At 39.0% G+C, this 15,358-nt stretch overlaps 1 protein-coding gene across 1 annotated transcript in view; it reads left to right on the top strand.

Annotated features, from left to right (window-relative positions):
• Positions 1 to 10,397: 10,397 nt before the first annotated feature.
• Positions 10,398 to 15,358, top strand: part of zgc:171482 (zinc finger protein) — a 71,886-nt gene continuing 66,925 nt past the window's right edge. The window contains exon 1 of the mRNA XM_026933003.3: positions 10,398 to 10,762. The gene's annotated coding sequence lies outside the window, so the exon portion shown is untranslated. The remainder of the gene's footprint in view (positions 10,763 to 15,358) is intronic.

The following is a 15,358-nucleotide window of genomic DNA, read 5'->3' as shown; positions in this document are numbered from 1 at the left end:
TTAGGAAGTTAAGACCCCTCAACCTTCCAAAGAACCACTGAGGAGTGAACAGTGAGTGACTACGAGAACCAATTATGATTCAGGATATGAGTGGTGAGTGGTGAAATCACCACATACTGATGTAAAAGCTACATGCAATTGGAGATGTAGTCTTTAAAGGGTACTAGCAATGTTTCTGCTTTATTCCAATTGTACAATCATAGTTTTATGATTTATAGATATGAGAACTTTACCCACTTGGATCTGAGATAATGAATTGCATAAATTTTCTTATATTCATTTTATTTCCTTGGTTTGTTGTTTTATAGTCTGGTTTCTGCCCTGGGATCATTAGGAACATATCTAACATATTGCACAAAATACAATACGCCAAAAGGTTTGTATTACAAGTTGAATTTGGCAGTTATAGAAATTTTGAAAAGAAGAACATGGCACTGAAACAAAAGGATTAAGTGGGCCATAAAAAAGAATGAACAGTCAGCCTTGCACTCCACCTTTTCCAGCCTTGCCAGTTCATTCTGCAATTTCTATTACTCTGTATATGAGGGTGCTAGATCTATCTGCTCATCACTTATGTCATCCTGAAGACAGCTCTGACTGCAATATTAAACAGATCACAGTCTTGCTGAGTCCAGTGATGAGCTCGCGGTGCATTGAGGCAAACAGCAGTGCTTTGCACCTCCATCTATTGCTTTAGGGCGTCAAACTCACTGAGCCAGTGCAGCTGTTGAATAATTAGCATAGAGTCTTCAGGAGCAAATATATTGTGCTGTGTTTCTCCTGATAAAAGTGCCTCATTAGTTCTTCAGTAGCCTACTGTGAGTCATTTGTAGTTATTTAAATGGATCTTCAGAAAACAAAATTAAATAAGAAAGATGAATCTAGGGAGTTGCTGTAGTAATTTAATGATGTAATAAATGTAAAGAGGTCAGCAGTGATGGTCAAGAGATATGGTACATGCAAATGTATGCAGAACCACTAAAATCACAGACCCCAAAGGATTATCAAGCCTTATCAACCATCATTTCCGGACTTGTTTATTGTATCTCCCACAATAGTGGCAATCATCTGTATGTCAGGGAACCCAAGAGAAGATTGAAGAGAACTTTTGGATTTATCATTTCCAGTGGTGACACACTTCAACATCAAAAGACATAAATATTAAAGGCATCTTGTTTAGCACTGGTAGTTGTTGCTATGGCAGCAATGAAGGAAGAAATCATAGGGAAAATAAATAGATAAAGATAAACCTACTCTGTTAGAACTTTAGAACCTTGTAGAATTAATGTTACGTTATAAAAAAAATTCAATTTCAAATTTTCCAATATGTCTTCTACACTTTGAACAGCTGATAAGGGACTTTTGTCCAGTATGTCCTGCATCCCTGGAAGATTTAGTCACTATCCTGCAATATTTAATTTTACATTACACACTACACATTATTTAAAATGACTGACTGTAGCCCATTTGTTGCTATGCACAATTTGTCAGCCAACTCTCCTCAGCCCATCATTGTAAAGAGACCACAAAAAAGACCACCAGATATGTCGGTGGTGGACCATTCTCTGCCTAGGTCCTACAGTCCTAAGAGTAAATATATATATTTTTTAAGATTATACAAAGCTCTCTGGTTCCATCTACAGGACATCAACATTCACACGCACTCATTCATGTAACTGCTTTACCCTGATCAGGGTTGCAGTGGATCTGGAGCCTATCCTGGGAACACTGGGTGTGAGGCAGGAATATACCTTGAATGGCATGCCAGTCCATAGCAGGGCACTTGCGCACACACACACACACACACATTCACACCTAAGGGTAATTTATCTAAGCAAATCCCCCTACTGGCATGTTTCTGGTAGGTGGGAGGACACCGGAGAATCTGAAGGAAACCCACGCAAACACAGGGAGAACATGTACAAACCCCATGTAGACAGTAACCCGAGCTCAGCACTGAACATGAGACCCTGGAGCTGTGAGGCAGCAATGCTACTTGCTGCGCCACAGTGCCACCCGGACATCAACACAAATATGGAAATTATTGACCATAAAAGACACAAAGATAAATGTTTTAAATAATTTTAAGGATTTGCTCATTTAACAGTACTCCAGCAACTGCAGTATGCAAATAAATACTTATTGTACACTCAAATAGTCACACATTGATTTTTTCCCTTTTCACCCATTTGCACATTCCCAGTTTTAGTGTAATTCCCCTTACACTTATAAATCTTCTCGCATCTTACAGCCATGGTTTATACACTTCACCCATAGTAAATGCCTGCACTAATTTTTATAGTAATTTTTGTAATTTTTGTTATTCAGATGCCCTGAGAGTCTAGAACTAAATCTATTGACACAAAAATAGTCCACTAGATGGCAGGAAACACAAATTTTCCATGGGCATAACAGTTTTAAATACATTTACCTTAAGTTTTACCTAAAGTATTTAGTATACTTTTCAACCGTTACAATGCACTACATTATAATAAAATGTAATAAGTTATATGCAGTTAATATTTTTCTGAATCTCTCCATATTAGCAAGCTGGTCATAGATAAACAGTTCATGTTACAAAATACTCAAAAAATAATATCCTGCATGAATGAATGACTGACTGACTGACTGACTGACTGACTGACTGACTGAATGAATGAATGAACAAAACATTAGGGCAAGAAGCTTTAGAATACATGCTTAAATATTTGATTGTGTTTAAATGTATAGTAAGCCATTCATGTTAGAATACTAAATAAATCTCTCAGTCCTGTACTGAGAGACACTTGCTCTCAGACTCAGTCCTGTGCTGTCATAGCCGTCCTGTTGTACAGCTATGAGGCCCTGTGCTCCCTCCCTCTAAAGACATTCATGAGTAAAGTAAATGGTATGAAAAAGAAAGAGGAGAGCAGTACTGCTTTAATTTAACACAAACAGTTACACATGATCAAGGCTTGTAGCAATGACTGCACTGAATACATTTGTAAAGTTGCTTGGTTGCTTGGCAGCTGCTTGATTGGATCAAATCACTGAGGAACCTAGCAATCAATATAAACCACAATAATGTTGACTCTAGACTTACATTATACTCAGTGAAGCTTCTCGTTCCTTTATAGTGTTCTTTGTATTAGTAGTCTGTGCATTTATAAAATATTTGACAGGCTCATACGACTGAATCCTTGCAGACAATTGTTTAAATGGTGATTACAGACCCCAAACAGTCACAGAGAAAAAAAATACACCACCATGACAGCAGCTTCAAAATAATATGATAAAAATGCAGTACATGACCTTACGTTATCCGTGTACCCCAGAAGCAATGCTGAGCCTGGCTTGCAAACAGTTCCACACAGCAGCACTTCAAGCTTCATAGCTTCCACCAGCCTTCATTACATTATCAATGGCTGTTTTGCAGAATGTTACCGAGAGCTATAAACTCTAACAGCTGCTACAGCATCATGCTGTGAATGAGCCTACAGATCAAATTGTGCACACTGTGAAGATGTATCTAAAACATTTCAGCAACATGTAATTTCAGTAAGAGTTTCTGTTGCTTTTCCTAAATGGTTAGCATCCCACTGGTAGAAGCCAGCCTACTTGAATGATAGCTTTCTCTCAGGAGAAGAAAAAAAAAAAAAAAGGAAAAGTCAATATACAAGGCCGAGAACAAAAACGCAGTAGTATATGTACCATTATTAAAGGTAAATAATGCTTTAACTGAAATTACAGGCATGCCACTGATATGTTTTAGGTACATATTAGATGCAGGCTTGTGTCTTTTCTTGTGTTGATTATTCTAACTCATTGTTTACTGGGTTGCCGAAGAAGCTAATCAACAGGATGCAACTTGTTTAAAATACCACAGACCAGGTTCTAACAGGTAAGCTAGAGCATATGTGGCCAAATGTATGTGGACATCACATTCATATGTGCTTTTTGAACATCCCATTCCAGATTTAGTCCCCCCTTTGCTGTTATAATCAGCTCCAGTCTTCTGGGAAGGCTTTCCACTAGATTTTGGAGTATGGCTGTGGGGAGATGTGCTCATTCAGCCACAAGAACATTACAAATGACAAGAGTTTTGGGAAGACCGACATATGGGTGTAATGGTCTGGTGTCTACAAACCTTTTGGCCATATGATGTATTACAACAACCCTGGCGACATTACACCAACTCTCAGTCTCTTTTAGGATAGATTTTAAAGTACTGCTAGTAGTTTTTAAAGCATTGTATGTCTTAGCACCATCATACATTATGCATTGTCTGTCTCCATATGTTCCAAATCATCCACTAAGGTATAGCACTGCAGGCTCAATGTACCCAAAATCAACCAGATGTGGCAAAGCAGCCTTCTATATTTACGCACCTAAAATGGAATGATTTACCAATCAAGATCAGACATGGAACCACAGTACATCTTTTTAAAAAGCAGCTAAAGACATATTTTTATACACTCTATGTTGTGGTTTCTTTTGTTGTCATTTTTTCAAACTATACTATACTATGCTATATTTCTTTTCTGTTTTAATCTCATTCTTGTTTTTCTTGTAAAAACTCTATTTTGTATGATTCTACATTATCAGTGATTATTCTGTTTTAATTTACTCTTATACTTATTTGCTCTTATTCTTGTTTTTCCATGTTGTTATGTTAATTATGTATACCTTTGTGTAATTGCTGCTCACATTATGTCCACATTTATAATGTCGTTTAGTTTATAACTTCCTTGTGAATTATTTTAATATTATTTAATGCTAACATAATATTTAGATGCATTCTCACATGACTGAAGACAATGCTTACTGGCAAAAGTTACCAAATAGCTTGGTAGCACAACTACATTATTTGCAGCAATTATTAGTAATAACATTAATTTAGCTAACTTTAATTTCTTTTTTATAACTCATGATGGAGCTGTCAAGCTAAGCATCTATACATAGTGGTCCAGAACAAGCAAGCAGGCTGTAGTTGAAACAGGTCAACCTTGCTCTTTGATTTTAAGAACAACTGTTCAATATTTTGTTCAGTCAAAACTGACCACTTTTCGTTTCCCTTGCTGTCTGCTATGAAAGCCTCTCTCCATCTGGCCAGTGTGTTCTCTTCATCTGCAGAGACTGCACAGACTGTAATATTATAATCCAAATCATAACATTCTAAGAACCAATCTTATTTTTACTACATAGTTGCCAAAATGAAATAAGCATTTAAAAATGTAAATGAGTAAGAATGTAATAGGTGTGTTAATGAAGCAAGTAGTGAGCAGCCTGCACTGCTCATTGAGAAACAGGCCACAATTAATAACTTTGCAGAGGGAGATGGAATGACAGCAATATGAGCACAAGAAAGAAGAGGAACTGAAGAAAATGAAAAAAAAAAACTGCTCATTTGAGAGCTATATCTTAACATGCTTTTAAAATTGTTAATTAACAGGGAAAGAAAATCTGGTACAATATCCTGGAACTCAAAATCAATTGGGAACACACTTGACAGGGAGCGCTGTGGCGCTGTGGCTCAGCCCTGGAGCTATAGACTCCATTAAGCTCAGTCACTACCTGGCTCTTTTAAAGAGCAAATAGAAGGGGATGACAACATCTCTCTCTCTCTCGCGCTCTCTCACTCTCTCTCAGTGAACTAGGCCTTCACCTGGTGTGTTTGGCTTTCAGGTCAGCAGGAGGTGAGATGCAGGCAGCTCACAATGAAGTCCTGTTTGACCTCAGCACAGCGGGTCAGCGTTTGGCAGCACCTGCTCACCGTGGCTGGCATCAGATTTCTGCAACTGCCCAGACTGCGTGCCCTCCACCTCCAGTGTTCTCCTATGGCACAGTGATGGGAGCAACCCACGGCCTCAGAGCTACGTTTCTGACCTCAACACACACTGGCAAGCTAAATATGAAGGGCACAACGTGGATGGAAAAATTCTATCCATTTAGAGGATATGCTTATATAAATATAGCCTACTTATATAATTATGCACTTATATATAGATATTGTGTTTTTGCAGTCACACGCTCTATTTTTTTTTTTGTCCCATAGACACAACTTTCCTTTTTATTAAGTTACCACAGATCTTATTACAGCTCTATTTTACTAGAATTAGCATAATCCCCTCATTTTAGCATACATAATGCAGCCTTCAGCAGTCCTTCCAAAGCATTTGCACTATGCTCTGCTACTGAAGCTCCTTCTAAAACGTGGATCCTTAACACTTCGCTTCCTAATCAAACACATCCACATCCTCCCTGAGGAATTCTAACAGACGTAAGTGCCATGGCTAATGCAAACCTTATTGTTTGCAAGCCTTTGCAAGTCCTCTGTCGCATTGTGCAAACTGAGTAGACAGATTATTGTGCGGATTCATTTACACTTCAGATTTCACATAACTCCACACAGCAGGGATGGACACATTTTCCCATTTTAGCATCATGGTGACACATCCAGAGCTTATTACACCCTGCATGCCTTTTGTAACAAGACAGACTCAGCGGGCATGTGTGTATTCTGAAGCAGATATGCAGTAAACAAAGTACAAAATACAATTCCAATAACAGTGTTCAATATATGAGCCAAACATTTTCAGAAACAAGTTACAGGGTGGATCAAATGAGGGTCGAAATACAAAAGCATACTCAAATTGACAGGGAAAGGATGGCTCAGACCCACAGAAGAAACTTCTCAATGAGACTAGCAGCTATTGTTGTTTGTATGGAGTAGGAAGTGATTAGGAACACATGGAAATAATCAGTAACCATGACAGTGAAGTAAAATTATGGCAACCAAGACCTCTGGTGTGCAAAGAGTAATCCTGTGCACTGGTGTGACACCTTTGCTATTTGAATGAATATGTGTACTCTTCAGTTAAATATATGGCACAGCTGAAGAGCAAATGCCTCTGCCAAGAAGCATGTTACACATGAGCACAGTGTCGAATGAATTTGGCATCCGCTCGTTAAATTAGCATTCTGGTGAACTGGCTTGCTCTGTCCTCTTTGCATTCTTATTGTGTTGAGCTTGAAGGATCTGGATCCTCTACAAAAGCAGCTGCCATATCTGCTGAAAGCATGTCATAGGCTGTTATTATTGTTATTCAATTCAATGCTTCATACATGAGAGAAAACGTGGCAATTTCACGAGCAAATTCTTTATGACTAAGCAGCACTGTTGCAATTCACAAGTTAATTGGCGGTGCAGTGAAGGTGGAGAAATATATTTAGAAAATGTGTTTCATTAAACTGCTTATAATATAGGGGTTTTAAAAAAAAATTTTAATGAGCTTTTGGATTAATGTTATACATGTTCATTACACAAGGCATTTTACTGTAAGAATGGTATGAGGGTAAATGAGCAATGCTGTTTTATTCTGCTTCTTATTGTTTCATTTCTAATTCATTTCTACCAAGATGGAGCAGGGATCAATTTCTCCTCCTTTTTTCTAACATTTTTGGGGAAATTTGGAGAATTTATATGCTAAATCAATTTCTGTTGCTTTGTTTTTATTATATCTTGTTAGTGGGCGAAAGAAATAGCGAGAGGTCTGTAAGAGCATGGTGAAGTCACCATGGTTAAATGAACACCCACACAAAATTTACTCCTACAGAGTTAACAGAGTTTAACTTTGATGACAGCGTGTATAAGTGCGTGTGTTTGCATGAGTGAATAGGAAGCAGAGACAAGTACTATGCTTTACTATTAAAAAAATAAATAAATAAATAAATAAATAAATAAAGCCTTTCAGTACATCAAACCCTCTTCTAGACATTTAACACACACTCTTGAAATAACTGGCCCTTTGGATGGTTAATTGTTCTAGCTTGTTTATGCAAGCTTTTCTGAGAGGGAAACTCTTTGTTGTAATCCTTTGTTCCTTTAGGGTACAAGATTTAATCTTTTCTTTGTAGAGTGACTAAAGGCATTAGTCAGTGGATGAACCATGCTGCTCTACTGCTAAGTGCTTCTATTGCATTGCTGATAATACACTCTCAGAAATTATGCTAACAAACTGTATATTTCCTTGTTGCTGTGGTGGTACTGAACTGACTAAGGCACTATTCCAGGCTGCTAAAATTGCACTACATCACCTTCGTCTATATATACATAAGATAAGATAAACTTTATTGATCCCACAGTGGGGAATTTCACTTATCACAGCAGCTCACAGACAGTTAAAGTGCAGGTATTAAAGACTAACGATAGGAAGAAAGAAAAGTTAAAATTATATCTATATATAAGCCTTAGGAATAATGAAAGAAATAAAATTATATACAATTATAAAATATTGCACATTTGAACATCACTGTAATGTGGTGTTGTAAAGTCTGACAGCCACTGGTATGAATGACCTGCAGTAGTGCTCCTTCCTACACTGGGGGTGTAGCAGTCTGCTGCTGAAAGAGCTACACAGGGTCTCCACAGTCCCATACAGGGGGTGAGAGGTGTTGTTCATAATAGATGAACTCACCCGCCGCCTCCACAGAGTCCAGTGGGCAGCCCAGGACAGAGCTGGCTCTTCTAACCAGCTTGTTCAGTCTCTTCCTGTCCTGGTCCGTACTGCCTCCCACCCAGCAGACTACAGCGTAGAGAATTGCGGAGGCCACCACAGTATCGAAAAATGTCCTTAATAATGTCTTGCACACTCCAAAGGACCCTAGTCTCCTCAGCAGGTGGAGGCGACTCTGGCCCTTCTTGTACAGAGCATCAATGTTATCCAGCCAGTCCAGTCTATTGTTTAAGTGGACACCTAGGTACTTGAACCTATCCACCAACTCAATGTCCAAGCCCTGGATGGTCACTGGTATGTGGTGCGGTGTTCTCCTTCTCTGGAAGTCAATAACCATCTCCTTCGTCTTACTGGTGTTCAAGTGCAAGTGGTTACACTCAAACCAGTCAACAAAGTCCTTGATGATGTTCCTGTATTTTTGTTCATCCAACAATGGCTGTATCATCTGAGAACTTTTGGAGGTGGCAGGTGTTAGTGTTATAACTGAAGTCCGAGGTGCACAGTGTGAAACGGAACGGGGAGAGCACCGTGCCCTGGGGAGCCCCGGTGTTGCAGACTACCACCTCAGACACACAGTCACGCAACCTTACATACTGTGGTCTGTTGGTGAGGTAGTCGATTGTCCATGCAGCCAGGTGATCACCTACCCCCGACCGCTCCAGCTTCCCATGCAACAGTGCTGGCTGTATCGTGTCGAAAGCACTTGAGAAGTCAAAGAGTATGACTCTCACAGTGCTCCCAGTGGTCTCCAGGTGAGTCAGTACCCGGTGCAGTAGGTAGATCACTGCGTCGTCCACACTGATGCCAGGCCAATATGCAAACTGCAGTGGGTCAAGCACTGTGCTGACTAAGGAACGGAGGTGACAGAGGATGATCCTCTCCATGGTCTTCATCAGGTGGGAGGTTAAGGCAACAGGTCTGAAGTGGTTCAGCTCCCTGCGGTATGCAGTCTTTGGTACTGGAACCACACAGGAAGTTTTCCACATTATTGGGACCTTCTCCAGGCTGAGGCTCAGATTAAACATGTACCTGACCACCCCACATAGCTGGTCAGCACAGTCCCTGAGCAGTCTGGGGCTGATTCCATCCGGCCCTGCAGCCTTCCTTGCCTTTATCTTCCTTAGTTCACACCTCACCTGATCTGTTGTTAAGGAGAGGGGGGTGAGAGAGGACTGAGATGAGTGAATGGGGGTGAAAGGTTGTGAAAGACTAGGGGGGCAGTGAGGGGAAGTGTAGTGAGGTGTAAGTGAGGTGGAGGCGAAGACAGTCCGGGGAGGGGGGTGGTTGCTGGTCTGGAGTAGGGTGGAGAGGGAGAATGCTGGGTGGGAGAGGAAGTGGGAACAGATTCAATTCATTTGCCCAGAGCTGATATATATATATATATATATATGTATATATATATATATATATATATATATATATATATATATATATATATATATATTTGTATATATATATATATATATATATATATATATATATATATATATATATAGTGCACTTTTAGCATTTAGTACTTTTACTCCATCTTTTCCTACATCCAATGTCTGTACTAAACTACACTGCAGTAACATGTGAAATTGAACATGTGTATGTATATATACATTTGATGTAGTAAAAGAAGTCGTACACAAAATTCCAGAGAAACAGAACTTTTTAGACACATGTCCTTGTATTTGCACCATCAAGAGTACATCTTTTGTTCCTTTATTATGTATCTTTAACCTGGGAAGGTGCATGTGGTGAACCTTTAATTAGCTTTTGGAGTAAATCTTTAAAGGTGAAATACGTTGTAAAAGTGCCACCCCTGCGACAAGGAGATGGTAGAGTATTAGTAGCTTTATTTCTGAGGGTGTATAGTAGCTGGTAGATATCCAGTGATGCCTGCGTGGGGGTGTTGATGTAGGCAGCGAATCCCACCGCGCGCGTGGTGTCTCCCCGTACGCACGCGCACAGCGCTCGTTATTGAACTTGGCCGCTCGCTCGCGCTCAGTCGATGACATCGGCTGCGCGTCACTGAAGGCTGTTGCTCGCGCGAAGTGGACCAAGAGGATCTGATGAAGGTGAGGCGCAGTCTGTCTGCTCGCTTACCGTTTACGTGCGCGGCACCTTCTCTCGACTCGTGGCGGCTTGACGGCGAGGCACAGCAGCGAGCGACACCATGCCGTAGAGCTGCAGACGAACTCAAAGTTTGCCGCGCAATCAGGCGGATGAGTACAGCTGCGAATCTGAGGCGCTTTATTCAGGAAACAACAGCGTAGAGGAAGGTGAGTGAAGTCGCGCGCACCTGTTTCTCTTCACACCGACTTCTCTGTCACAACATAGCAACTTACAAAAAGATCATACTCAAGCCACAGTAGCACCTAGTGCTGAATAAACCTTGTGTCCGACACGACATACATGCTGTAATGTTGTGAACAGCCTATATATACATATATATATATATATATATATATATATATATATATATATATATGTAACATTTCTGTAAATATTCAGCAGTATTCATTTAACCCTGGACAGTTCTGTTCCACTAATCACGAGCTATTAATACCAGAAAACCAGTTAAAGTTGGTAAAAACCTAGCCACATCCTTTCCTGTGTAATTAACTTTGTGGCTGAATATTTAATTCATTATTTTGTTTGGTATATGTTAATCCAAAAGCATAAGGCGACTGTAATGGGCTATACTGAGGACACACTCAGGAAAACCAGGCTATTAAACTGTACCCTTCTTTGTTCCTGGGTTGGGATCTTTATCTGGGGTGGTATGGTTATTCTTTGTACCTTTAATATGTATTTACATCTGGGAATGTGGATATACTGCACCTTTAAAAAGGTTTAAGGCACATAATTGGACCATAATTAGTTTTTAGAGCACAGTTTTAAAGGTACACTACATGCATCTTTCTAGGTAAAAGATATAATAAAGGTAAACAGATGCACCCTTGAGGATACCACAGCAGTGACAAGGAAAGGTGAAGTTTAGTACTCTTTCCGAGAGTGTAGGTTTATCGAGTAATAGTGCACAAACTGCTTTATTTGTGGAAAAAAAAAAAGTTTCACCATGTACATGGTGAAATCAGTATGAATTTGTATGAAACACTAGTGAATCTTCTTGTGCAGTAAGCACTCTGATGAGGTAATGTACACGCAGTACCAAGGTCATAGTTCATAACAAAGAGGAGATAAAATGATTCCTTGTAATTAAAAAAAGCTGGAAATCTGAAGGTTGCGATGATGTCCATCATGACTGTTTGCTGTGGTTAATTAGTGTCAGGTTGAGTTTTCATTCGTCAAGCTTTCATTTAGACTGGAGTGATTAGGTCTACCAGCCAGAGATGTTATAATTTATCTCTGAGGGCGTATTGTTGACTATCATTGGCTACAAGGGCATTGATGGAATTATGACTGATGTTTTTCATTAGTACCTACACACCAGTGTCATGTATTATTGTGTGTTTCCTCCGTTGCTCATTACAATTTTTGTCAGAGAAGTAGTCTGCATCGTTTGTTCCTGCATGATCATTGCATGACATCTTTTTTCTTTATTTACTAGACCTTTTAACATTACACTTTATTTAGCTTATATATATATATATGCGCAAAAGTATGTTTGATAATCATGGTTTAAAGTATACTGTATGATAATCATGGTTTAAAGCATACCGTATGATAATCAGATTTAGAGTGTTTAGTTTAGCATTGTATAAACAAACACTCAGTCATGGACAGGTTTGCATCGTCCTTTTTTCCTCTGTATTTCAACTGGTAGGTTCTTTGTTCACACTATTTTTACTTTCTTGTTGTGTATTGCATGGAAAGCACCACACCTGATCATAACTTTATTTTTACACCATTACAGTATACTGGTATAGTGTAATATGAAAGGTATAACTACTGCAGATTTTCTTATCACAGTCACAGTCATAATTGTAATAATGTACTATTTTGAAGTAAGTAAAACAAATACAGCAATACTGCTCTAGTAGGATAGAAAAGATAACTGCTTAACATGTAAAACAAAAAAAAAACATGAACTGATTTCCAGTCGAACAAACAGTAGCAAAATATTTTGCTGTAGGATTGGTTAAAGGGTAGTAGCGAGGTTAAAACAAGAAATACTTTACTGAAATACTGAAGAGCAGATACTGCCATATGCCTAGGTGAAGCAGAATAGTTTAGTTGATGTTACAGTGATGACAGTCCCTCTCATGTATCATGTGTCTCATGTGTCCTATGCGTCATATATGCGGCCTGTTCTGTGGTTAGGGCTGCACATTGTACACATGGCATGATTACAGGGCTTGGACAGGAGATAACAGATTATTCTTCACTGAGCAGGGATCACTTTGTAGCGCCTTCCATCCTTCAGCTGTGATTGATGGACTTGGCTGGACTTTGCTGGAAAGTTTATAGTTACTGATGATTTGTTCTGCTGTGACGGATGCCACACACTGCCTCCACTTCTGCACACAAACACATGGCAACAGATGATAACAAACTTTCTAACACACACTTGGCCCATTTGCCAGAGAGAATAAACAGATATCTTGGCTTGTCCCCTGCCAGACCTGTGAGGGCTGTTGAAAAACCTCCATTATTTACTAATCAACATAATTGGTCCTTTTTTGAAGAATTATAAAGGGATGATAATTGTGGTTCATTCATAATTGAGCCTGTCTTCTCTGACCATAGTGTAATTTCAACGCTCTTATAAGATTCCATGGCAACAGGCAGCATAACCCAACTGAACCCTCTGTCATAAATAGCTTCTGTGGAGCTCAAGCTCCTTTACTTATCACTTGATAAGATGTTAGACACTGTTACATATGTGGTTGTATACCCATATAATGATATATTGTACTAAATGTAATTATTAATCGGGAAATATATTGAGTGTGTGGTGTAAATTTGTATTTATTTGTTTAGATGCCATGATGGACAGAATTACAGCTTATTGCATGAATTGTTGAATTCTCTATGAGATTCATTAGAATTTAACATTGTCACAATTCTAGTTTAAACGTGTGCTCACTAGTAGGTTAAAAGCTATTGCCATAAAATGAAAAGACATTTATTACTCATTATTAAAAGATAAGCTAAATCCCTATATATCTATGTGTGTGTGTGTGTGTGTGTGTGTGTGTGTGTGTTTTTATTGAGTAATAATGTAGAAACTCTGCTTTTTGCGTGAAAAAGACCAAGCAATGTTTTTTCCAATCTTTAGCTGTCCAGTTTTGGTGAGCCTGTGATCACTGTAGCCTCAGAGTCATGTTTTTGTTTAAAGGTGTTAGTCTTCTGCTGTTGTAGCCATCCTCCTCAAGATGTGGCATGTTGTGCATTCTGAGATGCTTTTCTGCTCACCATGGTTGTAAAGAGTGCCAGTTACCAAGGCATTTCCGCCTGCAGAACTATTGTTCACTAGATGCTTATTTTATTATTATTATTTTTTGCATAATTATGCGTAAATTCCAGAGACTGGTGTGCTTGATTGAAAATCCCAGGAGATCAGCAGTTTCTGAAATACTCAAACCAGCCCCTCTGGCACCAGCAACCATGCCACGGTAAAATTACTGAGATCAAATTTTTCTCCATTCTGATGTTTGATGTGAACATTAACTGAAGCTCTTGACCTGTATCTGCATGATTTTATGTATTGTCCTTCTGCCACTTGATTGGCTGATTGGGTTGCATGAATGAGCAGGGATGCAGTTGTTCTTATTAAAGTGGCTGCTGAGTATATATACTGTATATGTTCATTCATACAGATGCTTTAGGATTCACTTATTTAAATTTTAAATGAAAATAAATAAATAAATGAAATAAAATGCTTCGTGTTTGGGAGCATGTCAGATTCAGCAGACTGTTTAAGTGACTTAGGCTGTATATTGATTATCCTGTGCTCTGTGTGTGTGTGTGTGTGTGTGTGTGTGAGAGAGAGAGAGATTGTTCAGGCTGAAAATCACATGCAGTGTGCTGCATCTATGAGAGGAAGCCTCAACAACAAAGCAGAATTTTGTCTTTAATTCACTTCCCTCCTGTTCACCCTGTCAGAACGATGCCATGTTATCATTCCCTCATCCAGCATTTAAGCGCTGAAGGCAATATCAGGCATTTCAAGATTGATATCATGTCTAGCACTGCAGATTAGATATTTCCTGCATATCTTTGTCAGATTTGTGTAGTGCTTTTATTTCTATTTCTGTCTAAAAGAAACAAAAATAGAAGAAAACAAAGAAATTCTCATAAAACAATGCAGAACCTAAGCCTCACACACATTTGATTGGTTTGTAACAAGAATAATACACATTTAATGCAAAATATCTTTTGGTGCTAGCACAGGAATTTCTATTAGATACTTTTAACTTCACAAAACCAGGAATACCAGCACATGTGAGAAAGTACAGAGATGTCACAGTACTTCAGTTTGCATTTTTCATGGTGTGATGCATCTGTCAGATGTGTTATGTGTGATTTCTACTCCCATTTCCATGTCCCCTGAGGAGCTGGGATTGAACTATCTGTGAGGTCTTAACCTTTCATGTGCTCCACCACAACTGGATCGCATCTATTTCAAGAATGCTTTGTCTGCTTGCTTTTTCTTTTCCACTTATGCTTTCAGTGTTTTCAGAAACATAACTAACAGAGGCGGAGAGACAGCCATCTGATATGCATAGATTATGGTATGTAGAGCTAAAACCTGTGATAGTCCTATGTCTGAGGCATCAAGGAATAAAACATGACTGACAGTCTGTGCAAGCAAGGTCATCACAAGGTGTCTCCACACACAGCAGAAATTTAAATTGCTCACTGAAATGCATAACTGGATCTCAGTCTGGGATTTATTTATTTATTTTTTA

This window comes from Pangasianodon hypophthalmus, chromosome 3 (genome assembly GCF_027358585.1).
Source record: "Pangasianodon hypophthalmus isolate fPanHyp1 chromosome 3, fPanHyp1.pri, whole genome shotgun sequence".
Taxonomy (NCBI): Eukaryota; Metazoa; Chordata; class Actinopteri; order Siluriformes; family Pangasiidae; genus Pangasianodon; species Pangasianodon hypophthalmus.
The sequence above is the reverse complement of the archived record's forward strand: the minus strand, read 5'-3'. Positions and strand labels throughout refer to the sequence as shown.